We start from the raw sequence: 25,956 nt of genomic DNA, 5'->3' as shown, positions 1-25,956 counted from the left end.
CTCTCTGGGACAGTGGGGTTAACAGAGGGAAAACGCTGTCGACATTCTACAGCAGCCTGTTAGATCTCAACTCTGAAGTATTTTTCAAATCTTCTGGCTCTGCCTGGGTCAGCATTTTGCTCTTGGTAATGAGCTGTGAGTTTTCAGATTCTAGTCGTTCTGGCAATCCCATTAAAATAAAGGGCCAAAAATATCCATAGTGTTCTCCTCTCTAGGATCAATGGTAAATGCAAAACCATGTGCCTGTACTTGGCAGCGTGTGAGCCTGCAGATAACCAGGCCTGTCCTTCGCAGTGGCTGTCATTACAGCTAATGACACTCCAACAGAAACTTGAAAGCACAACTCAGGGGCACTGAGTATTTCCCAGAACCGCATACTGAAAATGTTTCTATCCAAATGTAAGCAGCAGCTTGGCCTGCTGGAATCACAAGGGAAAAACTGCTGAGTTTTTTTAAAACTCAAGTCAGCATTACCACTTCTTGAGGTCTCATGCTGTTTGTTGTGCAACTGCACAGACACACACATCAAGTGTGAGGAAAGCTTAATCATGAGTACACATAACATCACATGAGAAATGTGTTTCATGACATGCACTTTTATAGTGTGTGTCTGCTTAAACATCTCTCTTGGATTTAGTGTGCCAGCAAGTATTCATCGATGAGCAGAAGCTTAATACATCTTGCTGGATGCCTGTACATTTGCTTATAACAGGCCAGGTAAAAAATGGTGGGTGTAGGATTTTCCATGAGGCCAGGACTTCAGTATTAGTTTCCCTTCTGTGCCCTGGAGAAAATGCATGGTGTTTTGAGACAAGGCACAGAGCAGACATTAAGCAGCTCTCTGACATTGAAGCCACTGTTGAACTTTGGATCTCCACTGCGTGGATGTGTGTTCTGCCTCTTCTTCCTTTTCAAGGCTCTTACAGTTTTGTTGGGTTTTTAAACATGAGCAAACCTCCTTATTCTCTGAAACCAGTAATCCAGTGTAAAAATTTTTACTTCATTTGGCAAAACACAAAAGCAAAGGTAGATGTTTGCAGATGATCCTAATAACTATCCTAATGACGTGCTGCCAGCCCCACCTGTAAACACCCAGCCTTGCTCCCGTGTATGGGTGCCATGGAGTGCAGCTGCTGGGGCTCTTCCTCGGTGGCTGCAGCAGAGAGGCAAAACCACAGAACACAGGAGTAGTTCCTGGGCGCCGTGCTGAAAGGGCAAATTGCAAAGGGGTATTTATACTGGGGGAGGATCTGAACGCCCAGTAAGACTGTAGCTGTTGTGCCAGTCTGTGCTGGTACAGGTGTGACATGGCACACCACATCTTGCTAAACAGGAGGGGCAGTTGTGGTTGCAAGGACAGAGCTGGTGCTTGTTGGGAAATTCAGAAAGCCCTGCCCTCCCTTGGGCTTGGAAAGGGTTCTCACAAGGGGCCTGGTCCCAGCATTGTGCTCTTACTGGGAGGTGAAAAGTAGACAGAGAATCGTGGAATATCCTGAGTTGGGAGGGACCCAAAAGGATCACTGAGTCCAACCCCCAGCCCTGCACAGACACCCCAACAATCCCACCCTGTGCATCCCTGAGAGCGGTGTCCAAACACTCCTGGAGCTCTGGCAGCCTTGGGGCCGAGCCCATTCCCCGGGGAGCCTGTTCAGTGCCCTAGCACCCTCTGGGGGAAGAACCTTTCCCTGATACCCAGCCTCACCCTCCCTGACACAGCTCCAGCCATTCCCTGGGTCCTGTCCCTGGTCCCAGAGAGCAAAGATCGGAGTTGCCCTTCAGGAGGAAGCTGCAGACTGCAATGAGGTCCCCCACAATCCCCTTTTCTCCAGCTGAACTGACCAAGTACCCTCAGCCACTCCTCATATGGCCCCTCTGATGCCTTAAGAGGCCTCCTAGAAACAGAGACTAGACATGAGTAAGGGAATAAAAGTAGGTATTTATTTGAAAGGCCTTCAAAGGTACACCCTGGGGACCCAGATGGACCCCAAGATGGACAAGAGGTCACAAGTTCTTGACACTTTTAAAGGTTTGGTTCCTTTGCATATCAGGGTTAATTCTCCAATTAAAGCTTCAGTTTAATGATGTAATTTCCCCTCCGCTTTCCCCCCTTAGAGGCTCTTTGGTTTATACTTTCTGGGCCTAGGATGGTCTGGGTGTCCTTGAAGAGCAGGTCCAGAGAGACTTTGTTATGTATACCTAGCATGAGAGAGCAGAAGTTAACAGGCTACAAGAAACTTCAGAGTTACACACTAAGCAGTACAGAATTTGAAAAATATAAAAGCTAAAACCTAAGGCATCACCTCCAGATCCTTCACCATCCTTGTGTCCCTCCTTTGCATGCTCTCTAAGAGCTTTAGGTATTTCTTATCGTGGTGGCCAAAACTGCCCAGCGCTAAGAGTGGCACACTAACCTTGAATGACAAAATCATTAACAAAACATGTTCAAGCTATATTGGCATTGCTCTGATCCATGTGACTCATGGATGGTTATCCATGAAGGCATCCAGATATAAACTTCCATTGCAAAAACTATGGGAGATAAGAGCCTAGGAAGATGTCTGTGACGATCTGGGATTCAGTGATGTGCATGCTCAGATTTCACCAAAATATCAGTGCCAGCACTGCTTAATAAAGCAAGACAAAGTTATCAAAAAACCTAGGCAAAAATAGCCACTGGTTTTCAAAGAAATCTGTGTTCCCAAGTCACATAGACACTTTCAATTGTTCTACAATTAAAAGTAATGAGCACCAGTTGTGCTAAGCATTTGATGGTATAAAGGCTTTTATTTGGTTGTGGGATACTGTTCATGCCTAGTGTCCAACACAAACCAAAACCCAGCAAGGAACCAGGTGAAGAGACAGTTGTAAATGAGTTTCCTGCTGTGTCTTATGTTCATGTTCCAGAGGTTCTTGCTCTGGATTTTCCCTGTCCAGCTTGCTTATACAAATGTAAACAATAATGTTTCCATCCTCAAGGAGCCCAAGTGAGACTTCATAAACTAAACAAAGTGTGTTAACAAGGTTTCTCAATCAGCTGAAAGCGAGCAGCAGTTTACACATTAATATCTGGTTTTAATTAACACTTAGGAGAGAGTGTTAAACACTGGATGCACTTTGAAGTAACACAAATAAAAGTACCACTCTTAGACAGTTCTCAATGTAAACATCTAAACTGAAAATAAAATTGTTCCTGATATGGTAAATTTCCCTTTTGTGAAAAAAGGCAGTTTAACCCTTCCTTTCCACAGTAAGACAGGTCCTTTGAACATCTCGCTTTTGATGATGAGAACGTCTCACTTGTAGTGAAATTATTAAAACACACTTCACAGCACTCAGGGATCTGGGAGGTTTCAGTCCAGTCTCGGACTTTACAGTCCTTCCTGAGCAGATTATTCCTGTGTGGAAGCATACCCTCTTCTCTGGCTTCAGCCTGGATTTGGTACTGTGTTTCTCACATCTGGTAAAAAACTACCCTGCAAGCTTGACAAATGATAGTGTAACAGTGACTATTTGAAAATCAGATGGGGAATCCCACAGGTCCAATTTTTATTTAGGCTTGGCTTGCTGGCTCATTCCAGTGACCTCCGATGAGGTTTGGCATAGGATACTCATGGTTGCAACATATATTTTTCCTCCTTTTTATACAACTTTTTTCATCCAAAGTTTCAACATGGCCACAACTTTGGTTGTATTTTCTTTTTCTCTCCTCTTTTTTGCTTTTTACCATGGGTAGAATAAAATGATTGATGGCCCAGGATTCAGTGATTTACCTTTTATTCCTGCATCTTAGCAAAACTTCGAGTCTGAGTTTGGAAGTTTGAATGCATTTCACTCCCCTTTGCAATTCAACTTTTCCAAAGTTTAATAAGTTTTAACTGTAGCACAAAGAAACCTTATAAAAATATTACATCCATCATATTATACTAGCTGGCAGAAAAAAGAAAAGATTATTCAAAATTTTTATTAAAACTTGAGCAAAATTATTTTTAGGAAAGTCTCCCTCGGAAAGCTTCCACACTTGAAAGGTTTTTCCCACTAGAGCAAAGAAAAAGAGATTTTACTATGTAGAATATGGTAGCATATCCCTAGCTCCAGCTCTTCCCAAACTTCCAGTGGAGAGCTACATCTGCAGTGGTTTGGGTGAGTGTGTGGGCACACGCTCCAAACCAGCCATCACTCACATACAGCCGCGAAAGGCCCACGGTGATGGTGGAGCTTTCCCTGACCCAGAGCTGTGTCTGCAGCTGGGACACGAGAGAGGCTTGGCCACAAGTGAGCCCAGCCAGGTGTGGTGCTTGGTGTCCACAGGTGACGCCAGGTGGAGGCAAACCTGGACACGCACGGCGTGAGTGGTGGCCAGGCCATGCTCCCACCTGCAGTGTGTGGCACATCCCACAGGGCATTCCCACCAAAGGCAGGCGGGTGTGCTTTTCCCCAAGGAGTATTTAAAGTAGTTTTATCACTGTTCAATCTGGAGACATCGGAACTCTTTTTTTTGAGGCAGTTCCAACCTTCCCCCGTGTTCTCCTGTCCAAGGCCTCTCCAAACTGATTTACGGCTCCCTCCGAGTGCCTGGGATGGAATTAGAGTGCCTTGTATTACACGGTGCCTTCCCTCTTACTCTTGCTGCATGCCACAGATTTATGATGGCTTTTAAGCCAGGCAGCACGTAAAGAAATATGATCTTAACAAAATATAGAAGGGACCAAAGGAGGTCAGTGTGTGGGAGCTGAACACTATATGGTGATCCGGGATTTCCTTTTATTTACTGCTCACACCTTTTCAATCTCAAGTGGATTTGGGCTGTCTCAGGCAGCCCTACCCCACATAATCCTCTGAGCCCAGAGACTTTGCCATCAGCGGATGTCTTTCATTACGATTTAGCACATGTAGGAAATCCCAAAATGCCACTGGTGAATTAAATGAATTTTGAACACAGAGTGCCAGAAAGACACACAGCATCAGGGTAGGTAGGAACCCCACATTCATCCGGGCAGCCTTTCTGTCTCCTGACATCTCTTGCTGTGGCACCAGCTGAGGGTTTTCCAGGTCAGTGGTGTCCTGCAGAGCTCCTCTGCTTTCAGTGCTGAAGGAGAATCATTTGTGAGAGTCCTTCATGGAGACATGGAGCAAAAGCTGTGCCCGATTCCATTGCTAGGACTGTGGGACAAGGAAAGTAATGCTGTAAGCAGTTCTACTTTATAGCTTTATTTACATAGATTCATCAATTATTCCTAAACTGTAGCACACAAGAAAAATAGAGGCCTTGCCCTTAGCCTGCAGACGGATAATGTGAGACCTGCAGCAGGTGCAAGGTGTCTTGAGCACAAGGGCAGAGCTGCAGGGAGTCACCTGCAGGACCATGGCCTGACTTAAACACTGCCTCAAACTGCAAAGGGAAACAGCTGGCAAGGGGGAGGGAAGCTGTAATTACAGCCAACAACTGACTCCTGAGCCAGTGACTACTGCTGAGAGCCTGATCTTGAACCAGAAGCCAAGAACGGGAGCCTTTTCTCTTCTGGGTGAGGGCTGTCATTTCCTCTAGCTACAGTATCATTCTGTCCATTACTAAAACAAGGTCTGGTGTACTCCCTTTCATTCAGTTTATTATCATTATTTCTCTAGCTGGGGAAAGAAATTTGTCTCCCTTCTAGCCTAGGGCTGTAGCAAGGTTCCCATGGTGTGGGGGTTTTGCTGGTTTTATTTGGGGGGAGGGATGCTGGTGGTCTGTTTCTTTTTGGAAGGCACATAACAGTTCGTATAGTAGTTCACCTGCTCTTGTAAGCTTCCAGAGCAACATCCTTTCCAGTTCTCTAGCTGCTGGTTGCTGCTCACACTGTAAGCTCTTTCTAGAGCAAGAAGGGTTGAACCAGGCTGGTCCCCAGATGTTCTTTGGGAATTTCACAGGCCACGAGTGATTTGAAGCACCTTTCTTTAGAAGCCTGGACTCTGGTGAGATGTAAGGCAGACATCAGCACTGACAGTCACCACAAAACTGCCTCCTCTTGACCAAGTTCACAGGTGACTCGCATTGATAAAGTAAGCAGCACCCCTTTAGTTTTCTACACAGAATATGGTTAAAACAAATAGAGTAGTTGCTGGAAATAATCCGCAGGAGGTTTGATACTCTGCTGGTCACACCATTGTTGCCATTTCTTTCCCAGGTGCAGTTCCTCAAAGCCTGGGCTTTGCCTGAGAAGGTCTCAGCTATGGGTGTTCTCCTGAGATTCCAGGTCTCCTCAAGAGTGGCATCCAAAGAAGGGTGAGTGATGTCACTTTGCCAAAAGGGGAGATGTCTGGCCTCCCACTAGCCTTGGGATCCTTGTGTTCCCCAGCTCTCTATTTTTCAACTGATTACTGAATTTCTCATGCTTATATCCTCACAGTGTGTGCTGATTATCATGACATCAAAACAAATACCTCTTAGGAACACTAACCCTACAGCACATGTTAAGTGTAACATCTAAATCAGTCAGTTCTTGTGTATTTTGAACAAGCTGATAATTTGACATACGGCAAGACCTGGTACAATATGAACATGCTACCTCCTTTTTTCCTCACTGTAGTTTTGATGACTCCCCTCATCAGGAGTTCCTGTGTTTTTGCCAAGTGGTTGTCCTCAGCTTAGTCTTTCATTATTGATGATGCAGAGAAGGTGAGGAGGAACAACTGGATCCCGCCTCATGCATTAACAGACCTAGGGAAGGGCATATTCAAAGTGCTCAGAAAGAGATGATTTTCCCCTGGCTGTTATAGTAAATCAGTGGAGATTGTTTCTGTGGAAGGTGCTGTGGTGCCCTTGGCCGTAAGAGTGAGAGGCTTATGTGGATGAGCACAGTGTACATAGCACTCCTGTCTCAACCAAGGGTGGATCCTGGGAAGGACACAGCCTCATTTTTTGAAAGGACTTTTTCAGTTATGTTTAAAAGCTGTGAAAGGCTTTTTTTTTTAATGGCAGGAGCACTGGCTTTAAAGAGTTTGGTAAGAAGCTGTCACAGTGCTACACTTGCTGTCCTTTAGCTGATTTTCTCTTTGGTGTGTTTTCTTTGCAGGGGTGACTTGGCTTCAGAAGCACAGTGGAGATCAATCTCAGAGTCTGTGTGTGTGTGTGGGTCCCCCACTTTGGCCAGGGCTGGACTTCAGCTGAAAGCAGCCCAAGCTGACAGCAGACTTTGCTAGGGGTAATCATGTAGTAATTTTTGCACTGTGTTTCCCTATCTTGGTGACACACTTGGCTTGTGCAAGAGCCACAAAGATGTTCATCAGGTCCCACTTCTCCTGTCAGGAGCCTCTTGCCTGTGCACTTGATCTGTGTGCTCAATTATAACCATTCCAGTGGGACACAAAACTCGTATTTTATGTTGAATGAAATTATGAAGTCACAGCCTAAACTATGTCGCACTTCTTGCTGGGCCGTGTAATGCATATTTAAAGGAAGAAAGGTCAAAACATTGCACCAGCATAGAAAGGGGCACATGATGTTTTTCTCTGTAGAACAGGGATCACCCTGTATGCTTCTCTGCCAAGGCTTCAGCAAGCTTGAGGGCACAAAAATTAACTTTTCTATTTAGCAGGGCCAGGAAACGTTGTAAGAACAGTCAGTGAGAGGATGACTGAGGGGACTGAGCCTTTCACACTTGCTGTGGCTTTATGCCTTACACTTTCAGGAGAACACAGCCTCTTCTTTCCTATGCACCCATAGACAGACCATACGGATAAAGGAATAACAGAAATTCTGATCACCTCTGAGCCTTGAAAATGTTCCTTCTTCTATTGGTGACATATCTAGGTCCAAAAAAGCCAAAAACTCCTAAACATACCTGTAGTTTTCTACTTCATAGCTACAAGCAGAAATCAATACTGAAGGTCTGTAAACAGTGCTCTGGCTATGTAGTGTCCTTCATCTCAACTGTGGGCTGTAGGAAACCTCAATTCCCTGGCTGCAATAAATGCTGCAGGCTCCAGAGCCAAGCAAAAAGTTTCACTAAAAGTAGATAGATAGATAGATAGATAGATAGATAGATAGATATCTGCTGATGCAGTCTCTCACTCTGGCATCTGAAATACATAGACCTCTTCTGGAGGCACTGGATGATTTAGATTTCAGGGTCGCTGCAGAAGCCTTCCAGCTGTCAGCATGCAGCGAGTGCCTTGCGGTTCTGTATAAAGACTTCCTGATCCCCAAAGGCACTGAGCTCCCATTGCTTTACATGCCTGGCCCTACCAGTTCGTGAGTTACTCGCCTCATCTGAGCGAGCCAGCGACACCTTCTGTGCTCTGAGTAGGCAGGCACTGCTGGAATTTTACGAGGCACTGGGTTTGGCAGTTCATGGCTATGGCAGCATTCGTGCAGTGCATGATGTTTTGGCTTTCAGGAAGCTTGGTGACTTTGAGGAAATGTCTTGCTGGTGCTTTAGCACCAGACAAGCCCTGCTCTTCTATAAACATTTAATGAAATGCAGTTTTTTGTTGATTTGTGCCTTAAGTCTCTCTTAGCACTGCATGCTGCAGCCTGAACTTGCCTCTTCTTCCTTAAATGAGATTATCCAGAGCATTGTCAAGCAAAATCTTTAATATTTCCACTAAGGAAGGTCCCACCTCTTCTCTGGGAAGCCTATTGCTCAATTATTTTCTGTCTGAAGAATTAGTTTTTTCCTATATCCAGAAGGAATTTCCCCTAAACTGTCTTGTGCCCGTGGCCTCTTGTCCTGGCACCAGAAATCCTTTGGAAAAGAATGTCTCCATCTCCTCTAGAACCACCTCCTTTGGGTGTTGAGACACTGACTAGACCCATCCTGGGCCTTGCCTTCCCCAGGCTGAACAAACCCACTTCCTTTAGCCTTTCTTCATGGGTCAGGTTCTCCAACCCTCTCTCCAATGGACCCTCTCCAGTTCTTCAGTGTCTCCCAATGTCTTTCATTTTCTTGAGCTGGGGGGCCAAAAGTGGGCATCAAATTCCAGGTTCATCCCAACAAGTCTTGAGTAGCTGTGGCCTGATCAATATGTTCATGCAGATACTGGAATAAAAGGATAAAAAAAATCTAAAATTCAGCTTCAATATACAGAATTAATTTCTTTCAGTACCAAAACAAGTTCAGAAACGGAGATTAACTCTCTCCTATTGCAAGGTTCTTATACAAAGATGAGACCTCTAAAAAAAAAAAAAAAAAAAAAAAAAAAGAGTAAAGCAGGGAGAAATTAGTTCAAATCATATAAGAAATCCCAATATTCAAAGCATAGTAATATTCTGTAAAAGACAAAATTTAATGGACATTTTGAGGAGAAAATTCTACCTATCTTTTCTTACATTCCTTCCAATTGAATGATAGACTCAGTGTAGAAAAGTATTTATTCATTTATCTATTTTAAGTTTGCATTGCTTAACATACAGGAGTCACTGAAAGGCAGAATTGGTGCTTGTAATTAATGCCCTGAATGCTGAAATGTGTCCAGCCTGATGCTAAAGCAAATTTTTAGTAGGCTAAATGTGCTGCCAGCCAAGCTAAGAATGAAACTTGAATGATATTTGTCCATCCTCTCCTAAAGGAGAAAGGAATCCTGAAAATAGAAAATTAGAAGCAGGAGGAAGGGACGATATAGGGAATGATTCAACAGGTGATGGAAATTCAACAGAGATTGCATATGTGCAAGATAATCAGGTTGAAAAAATAATTAGTTGAGCTGGGAGAAAAATGAACTTCTAGTGGAAGAAGTTGGCTTAGTCAGGAGATAGAAATCTGATGCTGGAGAGAGTCTGAAGCTGAGCCTGATCAATCTGATTTGAGTTTTTCAAAATACAAATTCCTCCTGCTCGGCAGGTCATCTTCTAGTGAAGAGAGTATACATTGGCTTAAAATAACTCCACGTGAATTGGTCTTCAAAGTGAGAGTTTGTCTCAAGCAGTATCTGAACTCTTGAGAGTGTGAGATTCTGCAAACCAAGCAGAAGGTCTCCTGCAATTCAATATTCAACAGCTGTCGAAGCTTTTAAGTTCATCATGTGAAAGAGGCAGTCATGGAAAACAGGGGAAAAGAGGCTTCAAAAATGCTTTTACTGACCTGCAGGTGTAAACATCCACTGGAGATTGAGGTACAGGGGAGCTGGCAGGGAGGGCTTGGGAGAGACACTGGGAAGCTGCTCAGAAGACCATGTTTCAGCACTGCCAGGACTGTCAGTGTGTGCATTAAAGATGGCAAGAATGAAAAATGAAATACTAGATTAATATAACACATCAAGCTGAAATAAACTGGATCTGAAGAGAAGCTGGAGAATGATGAGGCTGGGGCATCCGTGACCACACACGTGGATGTGTGTGGAAGTGTCACATCTACAGATGCATCCCAACTACAAAACAAACACTTCAGCTTCCAGACATTGGGAATCTGGGGTACAGCTTCAGCTGCCAGACTTGTCTGAGATTCTGGGAGATGCACATGAAGCTTCTTGGCAAAAGGTAGAAACTGAGGCATCTAAATTATGAGAAAATTCTGTTTAAGAAAGTCCCTAAAGAAGCAGTATAAAGTATAAAGATCAGCATTGAAACATTAGCTATGACTTACAAACCCCCAGTATGATTCCATCTTCACATCTTCCTTCCTCCCTTCCTACTTATTTAACAAGTTTTCCATGTACAGTAGTGCTTTTATACGAAATTTCAATTCTTTTGCAGCAAGTATTACTGAGTTAATATAAAGCTGCTCTTTAAAAGAAGTTACTTCCCCTTTTGGCACTACTAAATATTTCTGTTTCGATTTCATGCTCCTTTCCCCCCAAAATCTGAATTACAAAACTACTTCCTTTAGTCCCCAGTGGAGGCCTATTTGTATTGGCTTTGACATGAGCAGTTTAGCTGCTTGGTTAAATTTTAACCTTTCAGGTGAAGGGTTTGTTCAAAATGAATTACACAGCATGAAATCTTAAAAGCCACGGTGAGATGCTCATGGAAAAAAATGCGTAACAGGTCTGGCTGGGGAAAAATGTTACAGAACTGATGTTCTCCTTGTCTACAAAAGGAAAGTACAGGTGGTATCTTTGTCAGTCTCCCCAGTGGAAATAATAGGCAAGATTTTGAAAGCTGATTAACTGCTGCAGCTAAAGAAATTGAACTCTGACAATCACACAAAAATCAAAAATACCAAAATAGTCTTAAATAAGAGCTGGATGCTTTCTAAAAATACTAAAATTAACATCAAGTGGCTTCCCAAGAAGTAATTACAGGTGATATAGACTTGAGGAGATAAAACCTCTGGGGCAGCTACAGTGTCTGGGCAAATTAGGAAGCCCAGCTTTAATGTTCAGAAATATGAGCTTAAATGGGATGGGTAAAGCCACTGGCCAGCTGGCTGCCACTGATCAGAAAATGTCCTAAGCAGCATGGTAGTACAAAAAAAGTCAACTGCTTTGGCTCATACCGACTGAGAGAAACTGCAGCAGCTAGGAACTTGCAAAAGGAAATTAGAAGCTGTCAAGATTCCTTGACGTGGAGACACAGATCCATTCAATATTTCAAATTCTTTTTACTTTGGATACAGATGTCAGTGTTTATAGACCCTAAAATTACTGCCATAAGAGAGAGTGGAAGGCCATGACTATAAAAGTCTAAATTTTCTAGGGGCACAGCATCAGTCGAGACTGAAGAATGATCTTGCTGCTCTTGCTTTGGGAACAATAAACTAGAATACACCTCAAACATAAAGAGTTGGAGTGGGGATAGGAAAGATGGAAGCAATTTCTTTACCTCAGAATAGCTAAAAAAGGCAAATATTAGCTGTAGAGGAAAATGTCTTGTTTCAGCATATAGGCAAAAACCTTCCTTGAAGTTATAATCCCTGCCTTGATGCCAGCCAGATGTTTTCCGTAAAGGAAAATTCACCAAATCTTCAAGTACCACAGGTGTATGAAAAGCCACTAATTTTATGCTGGCTAATTAGTTCAATATCATTCCACAAAGTCACTATAATTTAACTAATCAATGCTCTAAAATGGCTGGGATGAGTAGGAGTACCAGTGCCAGATAAAACCCAGGAAGAAGGATGGAGACATTGAGTTTCTGTGCTTGTAAAACCCAGCCCCAACCCACCAGGTGGTGCCAGGAGAAGCTTCTGGGTTTGGTCACCACATTGTTTTTTTATTCTCCCTTGTACAGTGCCAAGCAACAGGTGATGATGTTTTAGGTTTCACTGGAGGCATTTATGGAGAGAAACCACGTTGGGCCTGAATATAATAATGAAAAATAGCACAATGTCTCCATGGGTCACAAGAACATGTGGAAGAAAGTACAATTCATGGAAGAGCAATAATGTGTCAGCTTTTTCTGGGAAGGCTGCGAAGATACGTAAAATGCAAACAATAAGGACAGTATAATTAATTTTCTTAATAGACAACATAAAGCCACCCAAGACAGGCAACCCAGAAAGGCTGATGTAGTGAAAGGAGGGAGATTTGACAGCCTATGCAGGAAGGAGTCTCTCAAATTGTGGTGGGGTTTTTTATGAAAAGCTGTGCATGGAGGAGGTTCTCAGAAGTGGCTGAATCAAAGCATTTGGAAATCTGTCTGTGAGGGGATGCCCCTTTGGCCTGAGTGCACAAGGGAAAACCTGTGGTGCGGGCACAGGGCAGAAGGGCTGCCTCCCCTGGTCCCACGCGGTGCTTTGAGACGCGGATGAGATGTCATCATTGCTGTGTCTTTCAGTGGGACACGTGTGTGTGCTCTACCCACCCTGCAGGGTTTGGGGCTGCTGGTGACAAGAAGCTTGAAACCCTCTGAACTCACAACCCCTCTTTGTACACCCCTAAAAAACCCCAAATACTCCTGCAGCTGCAAGGATTGCTCAGTATTACCTTGCCAGTAACACACAAGGCGCATCCTCATGGACTTAACTCGTGCTCAAACCAGTATAAATATTTGTTAATCTAAGGCCCTCTCAGAGCTGTTACAGCTTTACCTGTGATTCTCATTAGGCAGCACTGCAGTTTGTATCTGCAGTAACATCTGAACCCCTCGTTTTCCTGGAACATCTCTTTTCAGCTGGAGAGGAGGGCGGGAGATGAACACTTACTGACCGCTAAACACACTTCTGGCTCTGAATGTCAGAGAAATTACAGTCCTCTGCCAGCCCATGGCTGCTGGACCATGGGGCATGGGCTTTATCACATGCAGCAGTCAGCTACAATTTAATAGAGAAAAGAATACTTTTTGTCCCGTGAACCACATTAGCCACAGAATTATGCCATTATTTCTTTCTTCAACTGCTTTTCTGGTTCAGTTCCAGTTCAGCTCTGCCTCAGCAGAATCCCAGCCAGGCTGAATATGAATTTCAGCTGAACCAGAATCTTTGCTGGTTCAATGTTCCTTTTTTGTTGTGATACACAAATTAACTTGGAACTGGAATGCAATTAAGATTGATGAGTACAAGGATTTTTTTTTTTACTCTCATAGTTGTATCTGTTCCAGCTTCTAAGTCTTCCTGTCTATTGGAGCAAGAATGAGGGATGAGCAGCACATGTATTCTATGTCAGCAAGTTATAACATCAGAAAGAGAGTCAACAACCCCTGCAAGCACCTCCTACAAATCTAGGAAATGGATATTACGCACACCAGAGGCCTATGTAGAGACAAACAAGAGTAGACACTATCAACTTTGGGTGTTTTAAAGCCAAAACGCTACAATCTGACTGAAACTCTGTGACTTAAACCTTCCTCTACCAAAGTCAGGATTCGTTTTGAAAGTCTAAAATGAGCTGAACCCCAATTTCAATTTACAGAAAGTGAATTTAGTTTTTCAACCAACATCCTGTCACACCAATAAAACTGGGAAGAAATTATCAATTACTAAAACACATAATGAAGTATCTTTTGAACTGGAAGAGGTCAACTTATGTTTTCCCAAGGGTCATTATACAACTTCACAGCACCAGACTATGTATGATTTGAACACTGTATTTCTAAATGAAATAGTTTTGGAGTTCTCACTTTTTATGTGGCAGTTTTTCTGCATGAGAAAATGAACTGTAATGCTGATTTCCTCTCAGCTCTCTCAGTTTTCCATACATACACGCACACACACGTACATACATACACAGTGTAGTGTTAGTTCTTGGTACATTAATGAAATGCCAAAGTCGTAATAGCCTATTTAAGTAAATTTGACCACCAAGTCTACATTGGAGAATCTCTTCCCCATAACTTTTCTCAGCATTTAACACTACTTGCAAAGTTAGGGAATAAATTCTGACAAGATCCTGTGGTGCAAAGGTAGGTATTATAACTACTGCTATTAATGTGCTCTTTGGAAACAAGGCAAAAGGAATTCACTTTGATCAACCCATACTACAGGTGTTACAGCACAGAGAGATTTGGCTCCACATTCTCCCCCTCTCCCCCATCTTTAGGACCCTGAAACCTTTCTGCATATAGTAGTTTAGCAAAGATTATGATTCTGTACTGTCATCTGACTTCTGGGTCACCTGTGCATGGACACAGCCAGCACATGGCTGGATGAGAACGAGACAGCCAACAGTGCCACAGTGTTCCTGGTGTAAATCCTCACATGGAGCATCACTGCTCCTTGAGGAGGATGGCAGAGTGTTTTGGACTTGGGTGAATTACAACCATGAACTTTGCATGTGCCAACTAAAACAGCACAAAAATATAAATTCCCCCCCACGCCCAGCAGTGGCAAGGCTTTCACCAGAGCGAGCACAGCCATCCAACTATAAATAGCAACTTCCCTAAAATTAGATGGAACTGGCAGGCTCTGGGCCATGAATGGGAGCACTGTTAATATGCTCATCAGGTACTGGAAGGGCTCCAAATCTGACAAGGCCTGCTACGGCACAAACGTTCTGTGCCTGGAAAAATGAGCAGGAACGGCTGAATGAATGGGGCCAGGGATGTTTTCCTAACTGGGTAATAATGTCACAGGCTGCCTGACGATGCTGGTTACATTTAAAGGAGTATTGCAAATAGGATATTTCTCCATATTTCTTACTGCTTTGCTTATGCTAACAGAAAAATGCTGTTTAATCTAATGAATAAAGAAAGGTGGGAAATCATTTAGGGGGAAATTAATACCAAGATACTCAGTAAAGTTAAATCAAGATGGGTAACAGTGTAAATGTTAGTATATAACTGCTTTTGGCTGTTTTCATTCAGAAATGGTTAGGGCTTCGCTGCACTCCTCCATGGTGATTTACTGAACAGTGAATAAAAATATGAGTCGATGGTACACCAGGTACTCAGTACTAATTGGCTGTTCCCCTGCTATGGAAACATCAAAAATGCTATTTGGCTTTCTGCAGTTCAAAACAGACCCTATAGCACAGAAGGTGCCATTGTGGTCCCAAAATGGCAGAGAAACTTCAGCTGCACAGATGATGTATGCTGACCTTTTTTCCAGTGTAGCACCATTGAAATCCAATCACTTCTGCACCTGCTATCAATCAGCCCACACTTCCATATATAGCCTTTTTTTCCCCCTAAAAAAATTAAGTTACCTCATACAAAGGCACCTTGAGGGCACGCGGCATTTCCACAAGGGAAGTTAGAGCACAGCAGCTGATGAATTGTGAATTTACACCAAGCTTATTGGACAGTGTCTCTCCCATGTTGATAAACCATTATTTCACTTCAGTTTAATTCACTTTGAGTGTGAATTAAGTTAAGGTAATTATGGCCAGCGGACTCCTAAATGAGTGTCCATAGAGAAATTATATATGCTCGAGTTATACTCACTTTAAATTCACATCTTTTTTTGTTAATTCACTTGGACGTCTTGTGTAGGACAAGCCATTGGGTATTTTGGGCTTGTGCCAGAGCACCTTGAAGGTAAGGAAGGAGAGTTTGAACTAGTCTCAACAGAGAGAAGAAAAATCAGATTCTCAGAGGCTACTAGATGAAAAATATTGCAGATTTTTTTTTTATTTAATAGAAAACATATAAATGGCTCAAACATAATAAGATTTTTGCACATAACTATGATAATTTAATGTCTTTTATGAAAAACATTAAACAATATAGTACTGTTTCTATGCCCTTCTCAAATCAGCACTTGTCAGCCATAAGGAAACCCCAGATTTACCCCACCACGTCCCAATTAATGTGAGCATTTAAATGGGCTAGAGTATTTGCACAGCTTTTTTTTTTTTTTTTTCTGAAATCATCTCTTCATATGGCTGCATTGACTTGTTTATAATGTCCAGAACGCTTTGAGTCATTTGTAGCTTCATTTTCACTCTGGCTTCAGGAAATAAGCATGAGTTACTCTAACTCCAACTGGAAAATAATGATGCCATTGCTCCAGTCCTCCTGCAGGTTTGCCACTGTCACATTAACAGATTGTATTGGTGGTCTGAAGGCCTCACAAAGCTGTAGTGAAAAGTAGGTTTAACCATAGCTTCCAGACAATGGTCTTTTGCTTAGGAGAAAGTTTGTGTAAACCAACACTTTGAAATTTAATCCTACAGGGGTTAAAAACAAGACTGTTGTTTCTCAATGAAGGGGATTTAATATTTGTGTTAACCACTTGGTTAGTAAGTTTATGACCTTTGTTTATGGAATAGCTGCTGTATTTTTAGCCCAATAGGAAAGAAAGCTTTGATGTCCTGAGTGCTGATAGTGAAGTATGTATTTTCACCGGGGAAATGTTCTGTCATTGAGGAGCAGAAATGAAGTCTAATGAGGACCCAAATGGCCTTCTTGAATAATTGTGTGTGCATGGGGGGGAAACAACAAAATTGACAAACTTACCAAAAGCTTTCTATATGAAGATACAAAATCTGTTAGGATATTGCTGTATTTCTTTTGGAAATGTGTACACACTTCTTAAACATAGTAAAGTACACACTTCTTAAACATAGTAATAAACACTTCTTAAACATAGTACACACTTCTTAAACATAGTAATAAACACGAAGAAAAGTTTCAGAAACAGAAATACCCTGGATTCTGAACTGAGATTTCGGTAGAAAAGATAATTAAACAAAAACTGACAAAGCAACTAGTGGAAGTTCAGGCTCCACTTCACAGTTCCAGTTTACTCCATAATCCCTTTTTCCCCCACATTTCCAGCCCTCTCCCTTCCCACCGAGCCCAGACAGCTGCCACTAGAGGTCAGGTGTTTATCGCTCTCCTCACTGCCATCGAACACCTCTCGTGCTGCTCGGTTAGAAACGAACCTGCCTGAAGACAAATTAGAAATCAGAGCGAGGATGAACTGCGAATTTACACCATGTTTATGTGTTCTTCACAAATCAGAGCACTTCGAATCTAGTTAGGATTTTGTGTGGGAAATCTGCAGGTTTTAGTGTGCTATATACAAAGACGGGAGTTCCCAACGGGCAAAGAAAACATTCATTGATTCAAGTGCTGCACCAAAACCAATAGAGAAGCTATCAGCAATGGTGATAAAAGCAATGGTTAGGTACAGTACGTGAAGGTTTGGAATGGTATAGGGCAGGTTTTGCTGTAATTTGTACCAGTAATGATTATTCTTCTCACACAAGAACAGCACGGGGACAAATCAGCTACTTTGCCCCAAAACGAGGGATGCTGGAGGATGTTCAGTCTAGGGCTGAAAACAAAGAACATGGAGCTAAAGGAACTGGGGAAGAGGAAGTGGCCAGCTGAAGTTCCCATCACACAAAATGCTTGGGAAATCGGGCTTTGCTTGTTTCCTGGCACACTTACAATATGTGTATGGCTAGGAATAGTTCTACTAATTTTTCCAACTTGCTCTCAAGCCCTTTAGTAACTACACAGTCCGAATTGCTACCTTGTGTAAAAATACAAATGTAAAATTTTATTGGGTTGGGTCTTTCCCAGTGAATGCAGTGAATAGTCATACAAACTAACACAAGTAGAGCAATCATTCCAGGTCCAAATGGATGCTCATTTCATCAGTACTTATATATTTTTATAGAGGATCATGATGATTTTCTGAGCAAGAGCCTAAGAAACAAGAGCCTAAGAAAAAACAAGAACTTAATTGCTTAAAACGAGATGTTATTTAAATTAACTAAACCAGCACAGGATGGTGACATCAGAGAACCCCACTTAAGCTGTTGCCTCCCAACTGCACATCTGCATAGGGACATGCATTAAATGAGTTTATGGTGGTGGATCCACAACCCAAAGGCATGTGCAAGGGTATTTAGCAAGCAGCAGTTACAGTCACCTGAAAACACAGGTCCAGAAACTCCAGCTCATTGATGGTGCTTCTAAAAGGACAAAACCAGCTCAGCACAAGGAAGGAAACTGCCCCCTTAGCCTTCTCTTTCACAAAGGTGTTCCCATGACATGCCCCTGTTCCACGGATCTAAGCAAGAGGAGGTATTTTGCTTCCTGTAGAAGAGATGAAAAATCATCTGCTATCCTTCCTTTGTTAAATAAAACAGTTGGGTTCAATCTTTTGTCGGAAACCATTCAGTAGCAAAGAAAGAGCTCTAGGCTATGTGGATGCAGCCCTGATCAGCCCCAGGCTTCATTGCCATTCCAGCACTCTAAACTTCTAGTTTTCTAAGCTTTTTATTCGAGACATCTCTACAGAAAAATGTGGAGAGTATCCAGCTTCACTTTAAAATGTATTTCACCTGACATGCAGAATGTCTCGTGTACACTGCACTGAGATGATCTTCAAAGCCTGTTCTTTCCTCCACTGCCTCCTTCAGAGTGCAGCAAATTCTCTTACAGAGATTTCTGTGATGATAACAACAATCATTACATATGTCCCAGAGCACAGTCTTTTATTCATTGGCATCATTATGTTTTCAAAATATTTTCCAGGTGTGTTTGAAATAACTAATTTGAATTTGTTATTTAATCTGTACCTCCATCCCAAATTGCAGGGGACCTTCAGTGCAATGTCTTAGAACCGTGACAGGGTGTGAGGTGGTATAAAATTTCATCACTGAAAAACTCAAAGCACATCAATTCCAAATTTTTGGAGAGATTTAACTTCATTAACAATTAGAAAAACAAAATAATGTGAGAGTAAAAAGCTTGAAGTACCAGTCATACACATTAGTAAGAAAGAAGAACTATGTTTATTTAGGTATGGGAGGGTGGGCTTTGGGGGTTTGTGGTAATAGAAGTAAGTCTTTTTGTCTTCGTTCAAATGATAAGTGGCTACTGTTCTAAGCAGCAATATGGAAAGGGGTACAAGCCGTTTTGTCTCAGGTGTTTCCTGTTCTCTCCACCTTGTTTTTGCCATTTGACACTGTGCAATCACGGGTACAGAAGTCCACAGTTACTCAATGTCCATTTACTTCATGCAAATATTTTTGTTATGATAGAATCATTAGTTTAGAGGATGGTACAATGGTCCTGTTACTATTTTAAACCAGCTGCTGGTAATATGAAACTGCTCCCAGAGTACTTTAAAATGCTACTCTATGGTTTGCTAAAACTGGATTTAGGGTTTGTTTAGTGGCTTTGATGACTATGTTGCTCAGATGCTGCTGTGCTTTATGCTTTGTCTGCTCAGAAGAGGGACTACAGCTTTTCTTTTCAACCAGAGATAAATTTAATCAGCAAATATTTAATTTTTAGGCTTAAATAATTTCCAGGGGGGCTGTTCTTTGTTAGTTGTAGAGACAAAATTTTATAAGGATTAAAAAAAAAAAATTAATTAATGGGAAATCACCTATTTATGTTCTTGTAATGCCATAAGGCAAATGCAAGGAGAAATATTTTTAAATGAGAGAGGAATGGTTCTATCAAGCAAATGTGAAAATAAATTTGATAAGTAGGTACTCGTCCTCATTTTGCAGAGGAGACATATAAATACATTGAGTGTTAAAAGGTCAATCTAAAAGATCAGCTCTTATTTCAGACTTCCACTAATTTGAGGGCAAAAGATTTGCACTCATGGCTGCAGCTGTTTTCTGCAGGGCTGAACTCTTACCAAATCTGATGACTCTACAGTGCCTGCACAGTTCTGGGTGGAGCCCTGAAAGGTTTCTGTGCCTGCTGACAAATAGGAAGAGTAACTTTGTTAACACTGAGTGACTGCATTTTGTAAAGCTAAACCACTGCAGGTGGTTATGAGTCCTTTCTTTTCTAAAAAACAGTGCTTTTAAAATCCATTTAATGCTGGAAGGTTTAGCATGCAGCAGGGTATTCTCTGCTGCTGCCTTCATCTCTCTGTGAATTCTGGCCCAGGCATTTGGAGGCACATCAGTCAAAGGTGAATTTATACAAGGAATCCGTGCATCTATCTACTCCTGACAAAGGGATAATGTGACTGGTTTATGTGGTCTGCAGGAGAACTAACTTCCTATTGATGCCATGATGATTTTTTGCCTTTTCTTTTATACCCCTTTTATTTACCTTTTTACAGCTTTTGTATTCTAAGTGTTTTTTAGCTCACATTCTTAGACATATTTTGTCAAGCTAGGAGACTAAACATCTCAGAAGCCTCGTAGTTAGGGATCAGTGTGCCCCAGACACCAAGGTCCTCTCCAGAACACATTCTGTAAACTAAGATAGAACCATCCAGGGGAAGGTTCCTTGGGGAGGGGGGCTCACTCGAGCCTCTCATTGGGGAATCTTTGATAGAAATGCTAATTAATAAGACCTATAATGTTATACGAGATCTATTGTGGGTGTGCACTGCGGGGATCCTTAAAATAAATACAGAAGTAAAATCCCTTTTTTCCTTCTAACCGTGTTTGATTCTTGATTTTAAGGCCAGGAAAAGGCATCCCTATCAGCTGCAGTCTTGCTGTGTTGATCACTTAAAATTTTCATAGCGAGGAAAGCAAGAATGCAATTTTGTAAGGGTTTTATAAAATAGCTTGCTGGCTGTGTCTCTCTTCTACACCAGTGAATGTGGCAAGGCAAAAATAACTACATTTTTCTCTCACAGAACCCCTCAAAAATAGGTAAAACCTGCTCACAGGATATGGGATAGACAGGGTACAGGGTACTGACAGAGACAAAAGGGTGGAAATGTCAATAGCCATCCTGCCCCAGGCTCCACTCAAAGTTCTTCACTGTCAAAAAAGTACAATTTGAAGTCCTCTGTATCCTTCCTCCTCAATGTCTCTGCATCTGATACATCTAGGCAGTCCATTATTTTCCTTTTTTTAATAGCAGCTTCCCACTCCTGAGCCTCAATCTGAACACCACCCATAAAAATTGACGAAGGTTCCAAGTTCAGCGCAGCATTTACAGAAGAGAGGTGCCACATCAGGTTTTCATTGTGACCTTTATTTTGACCCTCATGACCTCAGGCTCCTCCTGGGAGTTTGCTGCTGCTGTAGCACAGGCCCCTCTGGGAGGAGCTGCCCCTTTTTTTGCTGCAGAGTGCTCTGCTCTCTGTGAGGAACGAAAAATAACAGCGGTGAGTTCCAGTATGCACGGCATGAAGGACGTGGCTGCCAAGAACAAAGGCTTGATCCTCATGTTCCACAAAAAGAACGGCTCAGTGTACTTAGCACATTGCTCTGAGTGATTAATCCAGGGAATAAAGGTGGGGTTTTTTTTCCCAAGGCACATGAATATTTTTTAGAAGTACAATTTTATTCTCTTGGAGCAGCAAAGCCTTAGAATTGAATAACCTAATTTCTACTAGTCCTATCATGACTTGTGATGAAGAATGGAAAAACAATATAAAATAGTAACCTACTGTATCCAACATATTTGTTCAATAATCTTTTTGGTATCCAGGAGCTTATCAGAAACCTCGTATCAGGCACAGACTGCTCTGGGTACAACCTGCTGTTCTGTCTGGAGCAGTGGCCAGATCAGTTATCCAAATTCAGAAATATTGCAGGAAGAATTCGGTATTTTCATACATTTGTGTTACCAACCTTTTCTTTTAATGTAGGGTTTATCCCTTCACTCCAAAGTAACCTTACCTAGAGCGTATTTAGTGAAGAGCCTTGCTGGATTCAGGCCCACTGGAAACTATTTATCACTGTTTACAGAAGAGAAAAAAGCAGGGCCACCAGATTAGCAACCAAATCTAAAACTGACTTCAAAGTACATTCTCCAATAGCACAACACACATCTTTCAAATTTATGGACATGAGTGGATATCTGAGAAAAACATGAAATCATCATTTATCCAAAGACAGCCTGACTTTCATGAACCACGGGGACAAATAAAATGTGCATACGTTCCAGAAGCAAACACTGTAGCCAGGTCTCAAAGGTAACTCAAATCTGACTAGATCAATTTAACATCTGTTAGTTGTATTTCTAAATCAAAGCATCATAAGTGTAATATATATACCAGCTGTAAAGTTTTTATTTCTGGAGTGAAAAACCAATGTAAGACCTAGAGACAGAAAAAACCAAAAAAAAGGTTGGTTGTTTCACCTGGGCTCTTCAAGGATTTACAGAGTTTAGGGAGAAAAAAAAAAATCAGCATTTTATTTTATTTTTAATCAGAGATTCACTGGGCCTGGATTAAGGATTTTGATTCCAGTATTCCACTCTGATTTTTTGAATGTCTAGTTCACCTTTATTTATGTAATAAATAATATTTTTCTGCATGTAGTTCATGAGATTGATAGTGGGGTAATGATTGACTTGAGTCTTTGGGAGCAAATGAAAGTTGCTAAGATGTCTTAAGATCTTTAGCTATGTATAGGCAAACAGCACTTTACAAAATTGAGAGAAATGGTAAGATTTAGTCCCAAAGAACTGAATAGTCAGGTAAACAGGAGCAAGAATTCTGGTATAATTATGTTCATAGCAGTCAATGAAGAGTTGACCAATTGGAAAAACAAAGGCTGCAAAAGAAATAGGGCTTGAAGGACTGATGCAAAGACAGCAGGTAAAGACAGTGTGTGCTTGTGAAGAGGGACATTGCCTCAGTCAAGGGGTTTGAAGATGGGGGGAAAGAAAAGAGGAGTAAAACTAATTCTGGTGCAATGGGAAACCAGACAAGCCGTTAGGGATTTCAACCATTCTTTGATCTGTTTTTTAATACCCAAAGAAAGTGGATATGGCCTTTACCACCTTCTTCCAAGGTGTGGTTTAACAAACAAGTGAACTGATGTAACACCTTACAGCAGCAAGGTGGAAGGTCTCCTTTCCTTCTGCCCTCTCCCAGTGTCCTCTCCTCACTCTCGTGCCTGCTCTGGTGTTCCGTGGCTCCCAGCTGAGGCAATGCAAGTCCCTAACCTACAGGCAACTAGCCAGTCTTTTGGGGGGATTGAAAAATGCCAAGAATACTAAAGCCCAAAGAAGGTAAATGGTGGATCCTGTGCCTGAAAGAAGGGATAGGAGGAGGGAATGTGGTTTTCTATTTTCAGCAGTGCTGAGCAGATACATTGATATTACCCCAAAAGACTCCTCTGCTGCCAGAACACCGTGAAGTGCAGTTGTGTGACACCTGTGACACCTGGCTTTGAGGATTTCTTCCTCACTCAGTTTCCAGTCTGAACACTAGCCTATGGCATTGCCCTTGATAAGAAAAAAAAAGACATTTTTTCACTTTGTGTTTAATTAGAGCTTTACTGGGTTAAAAAAAAAAAAAAAAGGAGGCTTGGGTTTGTTTTTACTTGCAGCTCGTGTTGGAGCACAGTCATAGGCAATAGCTAATCTAACTGTAAAATCTGAGTGGAGAGACAGCTCTTGTAATTGTACTGCCGAGTGATTAGGTGATGTCAGCACACTGACACCCTCGGTCCATCTAACCTCACTTACCCTGTAATAACATAACAGTGCCTTGCCTTCCCCCTGTTTGCAGTGCCACAGGTACCTTGCTCTGTGTGGGGCATCTGAGGCTGTCCGTGTGTGTCTGCGTGCCATGACAGATCCGGTGACATGTGGGAGAGTGACAGGGCACTTTACCTTCTGCACAGCTCCAACAGGCAAACTGCCAGAATGTAAACATGGATGAGATGTACAGCACAGGTATATTGACAAGATCTTTTTTCTTTCCAGATTAAATAGAAATAAATTGGAGGTATAGTGAGATATCAGAAACATTTGAAAATCCCAGCCTGGACATTAAACAAACATATGTAATGCTGAGCCCCAGGATAAACAGCAAATATTTTGTGTTCTCTAACAAATATTTGCAGAGTTGCACACAGATGAATTAGGTAATCAGAGCAACTGCAGTCAGGTAGCGACTCAAAATGGGTGCAAAACTCTATGACATAGCTCTAATTAACCATTCTTGTATGATGCTTCTTGTACTTGGAGGTTCCTGAAATGGTATCAGTGACCTGCCTGTCCTCTTGTCAGCATTTCCCAGTGGCTTGTGATTTTTTGGGGTCTCCAGCTATGGCTGTAGAAAGGGAGAAGCCAGACAACCAGTGTGTGTGCACCCTTAGAGACAGGCAGCTGGCAGGAGACCAGCTTTGGTGTATTTACTACTCTACATTCAAACCTTATGGATTTTGGCTGCCAGTTTCTAGAGCCAAATGTACCCCAAGACGTAAACAGGAGGTAAAAAGGGAGATAATTATATTAAGATATGCAGTAAATAGTAAAAAGTTTTATTTTTTTTTTTTAATGGGGGAAGACCTGTGAAATAATTCAGTTGAAAACTAAACATCTGATGACACTAGTACACAGAAAATCAGACTTCACAGGCTGCTGCTTAGAGAAGTTCTTTCCTCTTTTAAACCATATATCCAGACTTTTCTTCTGGCTCTTGCTGCATTTGTAGTGAGTGAAATGATATGAGAAAAGACGGTTTCTTCGTGTTTTTTGTTTTCTTAACTGGAAAGACATTAGCTCAGGGATTATTATGAGAAAAAAGCTGTTTGGAAAATATGCTGAATATTGCAGATGCATAGCTTGGAAAACCTGCTGGATTTTCATCTAGCTCTGAACACAATTTCTGTTTCTTGCAGGTTCAGTATTAAATCTTTTCCACGAGGTCATTAGGTTTTCCAAAGCAAATGGAGCATTTCAGGCTCGGTTTCATTAAAGAGAGATAGGTCTTGCTGCACAAAGATCTGTCATGTGCAGTTTTGTTTACTTGGGCCTGTTTGCTAACCTCCAGCTTCAATGAGTCACGGTATTTTTACTACCATGCTGTCCATTCCATAGGCTTTAACACACTCCTCCACTTAATTATTAACAAAGTCCAAAGGTATCCGCCCCTCTCCCACACAGATCTTCCAGCTAAACACAGCTTTGAAACCTCTTCTTATTTAAAATTGTTCTTTACGGTTTGGATAAATACAGTGTTAGCAGTTGATGCTTTCGTGTTGCTGCAATGACATCCTTCCCGAAGAAGGCTCCTGCTGCTGCTTACATTCCTTATGTCCAAACAACCCAGACTTGCCTGCACTCCTACAGATATCCTCTGGCTTTGCTCCTCATGATCCTGTTGAAAATCACCTCCTTTCCCAGGGTTACCTGTAGCCACTGAAAGAAGCCCTTTGCTCTATTTCCTTATTCCTCAGGTTCCTTGCCACAGTCATCTTTTCCATGTCCTTGGTCAGGCTGGACCAGGGTTTGATGCCAGGCTGATTTCCAGGATAGTGCAGATGGCAGGAATTCAGCCAGTGCTCCTCCCGGATGTGAGGCACGTGCCATGAATTAGATTGTGAAATGATTTTTATTTTCTGCTGCTATTTTCTGTTATTTTTTCAGTGGAACAGGTTCCCTGATGTGGTTCACAGGAAAGAGCTGGAATTGGGAAGATTGAGGACTGGTGCAGCATGGCACGAGGACAAATAAGGTGGTACAGGGTGCTGGGATGTTTCTGAGGCCACGGGATCAGAAAACTGTAGCCTTTCTGCTCCTGGCCTGGGGTGAGCCTCAATTTCTAGCCAATAATGAGCTTGTTAATCTGCCTTATAACAATGTTTTTTCAAGTCTCATCTGACCTCCCTCTTCTATGTTTTTTAACATCTTGTTTACAAATTATTGTATCAAACACTTTAAACAATTTTAGAAGTACAGTCTTGCTTTAAAAAAACCTCTCTAGGGCTTAGTTACAAGCAGCTCCTATTCACACAGCAAAGCTGGTCAGTGTAAAGAGC

General features: G+C 42.0%; 1 long non-coding RNA gene across 1 annotated transcript; it reads right to left on the bottom strand.

The window, feature by feature from the left end:
• Nucleotides 1-5,188: 5,188 nt before the first annotated feature.
• LOC108445771 lies at nucleotides 5,189-19,059 on the bottom strand. Its single transcript, XR_001860741.1, has 2 exons — nucleotides 10,059-19,059; nucleotides 5,189-9,017 (listed from the first exon to the last, which is right to left on the bottom strand). It is a non-coding gene; the product is annotated as an uncharacterized LOC108445771 (long non-coding RNA).
• Nucleotides 19,060-25,956: the final 6,897 nt, after the last annotated feature.

Source organism: Corvus brachyrhynchos, unplaced genomic scaffold (assembly GCF_000691975.1).
Source record: "Corvus brachyrhynchos isolate BGI_N302 unplaced genomic scaffold, ASM69197v1 scaffold523, whole genome shotgun sequence".
Taxonomy (NCBI): domain Eukaryota; kingdom Metazoa; phylum Chordata; class Aves; order Passeriformes; family Corvidae; genus Corvus; species Corvus brachyrhynchos.
The sequence above is the reverse complement of the archived record's forward strand: the minus strand, read 5'-3'. Positions and strand labels throughout refer to the sequence as shown.